The sequence below is a fragment of the Octopus sinensis genome, unplaced genomic scaffold (assembly GCF_006345805.1).
Source record: "Octopus sinensis unplaced genomic scaffold, ASM634580v1 Contig19581, whole genome shotgun sequence".
Taxonomy (NCBI): Eukaryota; Metazoa; Mollusca; class Cephalopoda; order Octopoda; family Octopodidae; genus Octopus; species Octopus sinensis.
The window spans coordinates 17501-22500 of NW_021836425.1; the positions used below are offsets into that span (position 1 = coordinate 17501).

General features: G+C 38.2%; 1 non-coding gene across 1 annotated transcript; it reads left to right on the top strand.

The window, feature by feature from the left end:
- The first annotated feature begins 844 nt into the window (after positions 1 to 844).
- Positions 845 to 951, top strand: LOC115232154. Its single transcript, XR_003883604.1, has one exon. It is a non-coding gene; the product is annotated as a U6 spliceosomal RNA (small nuclear RNA).
- The last annotated feature ends 4049 nt before the right edge of the window (positions 952 to 5000 follow it).

The following is a 5000-nucleotide window of genomic DNA, read 5'->3' on the forward strand; positions in this document are numbered from 1 at the left end:
TTAATCGACCCCGAAAGGATAAAAGGCAAAGTCGACCTCGGCGGAATTTGAACTCAGAACGTATCGACAGACGACGAAATACCGCTTAGCACTTCGCCCGACGTGCTAACGTTTCTGCCAGCTCGCCGCCTTATGTGTGTGTACATATATGCACACACAACAGTCACACACATGGGTGGTAGACTTAATCTATCATCCAATTTAACATCACCTTCTTGAACTCTAAGCGGAGACAACTCTGTTGCAAGATTTCGAACCAGGTCTCAAGTCTGAAGATACCTTTCTCCTTCCCACCAAACTGGAGGCTCAGAAGACAAACTTCCTGGAGCAGAGATTCACAACAGATTTTTACCTTCGGGCCCCTTTGATTGCTATTTTATTCTGGTGGACACTTATAGTCATTAGATGTTTAAAAACTAGGTTCATAGAAACTTCTTTCAAAATTCCTATTTTGTTATTCACACAGTGTAGGTTGAACCCTTTAAAATTTTAGTGAAACCCGTTTCTTGCAATACATACCAATACATACATCTAAAGCAAAATTTTTTCAGGGTCCCTTAAAATACTACTGTGGATTTCCAATGTACTATTTTGTTGTGTGCCCCCACCCCAAGCCTTATATGGACCTTCAGGGGCCATATGGCCCGCAGTTGAGAACCACTGTCCTAGACGCTCTTTTAGTAGTAGTAGTAGTAGTAGTGTAGTAGTAGTAGTAGTAGCATAGTAGTACCACAGCAGCAGCAGCAGCAGCAGTATAGTAGTAGTAGTAGTAGTAGTAGTAGTAGTAGTAGTAGTAGTAGTTGTTGTTTTTGTTGTTTAAAACCCAGGTGCGCTCTGACCGATTGTACTAGCTACGGCGGTACATATTCTAAAATTGGAACGATACGGTGAAGATTAGCATGGCCCCTGCGCAAGGATGACATGCGAATTCGTGAAGCGTTCCATATATAAAAAAAATTCCGCCGAGGTCGACTTTGCCTTTCATCCTTTCGGGGTCGATAAATTAAGTACCAGTTACACACTGGGGTAGATGTAATCGATTTAATCTGTTTGTCTGTCCTTGTTTGTCCCTTCTGTGTTTAGCCCCTTGTGAGTAGTAAAGAAATATATATATATCTGCGTGTGTATGCGTGTGTGTGTGTGTGTGTGTGTGTGTGTGTGGTGTGTGTGTGTGTGTGTGTGTGTGTGTGTGTGTGTGTGTTGTGTGTGTGTGTGTGTGTGTGTAAGTGGATATAGAACTCAAGGAACTCAAGAAAGTTGATTTCTAGAATCACACACACTCACACTTTTGAATTGTCATTTATACGGAAATTTACGTGTTTCCCAATCCACAATGTAGGATCAGACTAACGGCGTTTGTGGTATCTGATCAACATGCTTTCTTGCGAGCTGGCAGAAGCGTTAGCAAGCCGGGTGAAATACTTAGCAGTATTTCGTCTGTCGTCACGTTCTAAGTTCAAATTCCGCCGAGGTCGACTTTGCCTTTCATCCTTTCGGGGTCGATAAATAAAGTACCAGTTTCATACTGGTGTCGATGTAATCGACTTAATCCCTTTGTCTGTCCTTGTTTGTCCCCTCTATGTTTAGCCCCTTGTGGGCAGTAAATAGATATATTTACGTGTTTTTTTTTACTTCTTGCCAATTGAGCTAAATCACACACAGTTGGTATGAGTGCCATACTACATGTGTGGGTCACTGGGGCGTTGCTTTACTACATGTGTGGGTCATTTGGGTGTTGTAAGATTATGAAATATGACTAGGCACATTCTCTTCCTAACTTCAATGAACCACAGACTTCAATGAACCACGGGCTTCAATGAACCACAGACAGATGACAAGATCTTTTGTTGTGGTAATCATGTCCTCATCCGCTCTTGAATCAATGAAATAATGTCACTTCTCTGATTTCTTCATTCGCTAGAGCACCGAACGTGTGGCACATATGATAGAGCAGTTGTGGTTTTCAGGCTGTATTCTTCGTCAAGGCACTGCTGTTCACCGACAAGTGGACGTATTAGTCACTTAATACTTTTGTTGTATATCTTCGTTATCATGAAAGCGCAAGTCAGGATAGTATTACATCTGTAATTTTAGTACTGATTGTCATATACTAAAGAGTATCTCTCTCTCTCTCGCTCTCCCCCTCTCTGTCTCTGTCTGTCTGTCTGTCTGTCTCTCTCTCTCTCTCTCTCTCTCTAATATATTATATATATATATATATATATATATATATATATGGGTGTTAGGTGTGATGTACAGAAATTGAATAAAGTCAGAATTTTGGAAAAAATTCTTTTTTATTCTTCATAATGGAACGTCCCCACCCCACCCCCCAAAAAACAGCAATGTTCTCTTCTAAACAAAACCTCCTAAAAAACATGTTTTATATAATGAACAAGCTGTTTCTACATTCACAAAATTTTATTTGACAAGTTTGAGAAAGGAACGAAACCGCGTATAATAATGAAGAAAGGAAGAGATTTTTTCCAAAATTTTAACTTTTTTCCCACTATATATATATATATATATATATGCATACACATATATGTATAATATATATATATATATATATATATATATATATATAGAGAGAGAGAGAGGAGAGAGAGAGAGAGAGACTGAGACAGAGACAGACAGACAGACAGACAGACAGAGGCAGAGACTGAGAGGCAGACAGATAGACAAACAGACAGAGGAGAATTAGACAAATATATATTCGCATCTAATATGAATATATTGATGTCAAATGTATACGTACACACATATATAGACATATATAAACACACACACGTATACATACATACACACACATACATGTACATATGTATATGTACGTATGTATAACATTAATTCATTCTGCCTCTCATAAGCACCTTGTTTTGTGTGTGTGTGTGTGTGTGTGTGTCTTTGTGTCTATATTTTTCCCCGTCACCGCTTGGCAACCGGTGTTGGAGTGTTTACCTCCTCGTAAACTAGCGGTTCAGCAAAAGGTACTAGGCTTTAAAAGATCTTTCGTTGTGGTGGTCAGTCTTCATCCGCTCTTGAATCAATGTTGGAGTGTTTACCTCCTCGTAAACTAGCGGTTCAGAACAGGTACTAGGTTTTAAAAGAATAAGTCCTGGGGTCGATTTGTTTGACTAAAAAAACCCTGGAAGGCGGCGCTCCAGCATGGCCACAGTCAAATAAACTGAAACAAGTAAAACAATTAAGGAATAACGTGTGTGTGTGTACTTATATATATATATATACATATATTATATGTATGTGTATATATCCTGGTATGAGCATTTGATCCCCTGATCGTCACTAACATTCGTCACAGCCCTATCTTAGAGCGCGCAGGCGATTCTCTCTACTCATTGGCGCAGGTTGAGAACACAATTTATTGCCTCCCCTCCTCCTCCCTTTTAACCATAAGCACCGAAGGAAAGGGAGGGAGAATAAGTAACACAGAGAGCGAGGGAGAGACTACGCGAAAACTACTCTTGGCATTGGCATAAATATAGCGACTGGCACCAGCTTATAAAGAACACCAACAACTACTAACTCGTACATCTTCGTCTAACACACATATATATATATATATATATATATATATATAAACATACACATATACACGTATATATAAATATAATTACACTGCGACTACGTTTAGTATTTATATAAAGTTGTGAAGTATAAAAAGTATTCAAGTTGTGTTTTAGTTTTTACTAATCATATAAAATATATAAATACAAAGAAAATTATAAATATATGTGGTTACAAAATCCGCAGCAATAACACGAAAAATTCCGTTTTTTTCCCCACTGAGAGCCTACGATTGTGAAGCTTTATTTAAACAGAAAAGAATATTTATTTATTTACATTATAAACATTACTTTTTTTGTCTGTATGTATATATATATTATATATACATACATATATATGTATCTAAGCGCATGAACCTAAAATAGGGGAATACATACGCATACATTATCAAACAAAAGTGTGCACAACAACTGTTTAACCAATAATAACGAAACAAGATCAAGACGCTGGAACTGAAATACAGAATAGGTAAGAATTTGTATTGTCTTTGTATTGTTTTACTTTTCTTATAAACATCTGCATTTATATCTCTGTATCTAGTTTCGGCCAGAATTGGCCCGGGCGGCCGGGGCATGCTTAACTTAACATATATGAAATATGTATCAAAATAATACATTTTACCGTCAAACGCGTTTAATATTTTTTTTTAATAAATTAGGTGAGGGGTGGCGCTGATGCGGAGCTGGATGGGGGTGGGGGTGAATTTGAATACACCATGACAGTGTAACAATGAATACCTGTCTTACTATACATATTTGCGTAAATATATGAGTGCGAAGTTCGTCTGTCGTTACGTTCCGAGTTCAAATTCCGCCGAGGTCGACTTTGCCTTTCATCCTTTCGGGGTCGATAAATAAACTACAAGTTTCGTACTAGGGTCGATGTAATTGACCTAATCCCTTTGTCTGTCCTTGTTTGTCTCTTCTATGTTTAGCCCCTTGTGGGCAATAAAGAAATATATACATATATGCGTAAATATATGAGTGCGAAGTTCGTTTGTCGTTACGTTCCGAGTTCAAATTCCGCCGAGGTCGACTTTGCCTTTCATCCTTTCGGGGTCGATAAATAAACTACCAGTTTCGTACTAGGGTCGATGTAATTGACTTAATCCCTTTGTCTGTCCTTGTTTGTCCCCTCTGCATTTAGCCCCTTGTGGGTAGTAAAGAAATATATATGAGTGCGAAGGTGTTACTCTACGTTATATTATATTATTTGCATATTGATCATTATGACACTTGTACATATAAAGTCTTCCTTCTCAGTTCAATCGTGAATCACCCCTGTTTGTTTCCACGTCTCTTTCTTTACCTTAATTCCTTCTCATCCTAGCTCTGGGAAATGCATGAACACACCTCTACCATACTACTTCCTTATCCTACAAACATGATAATGAAAACAAAGTTAACACTTGT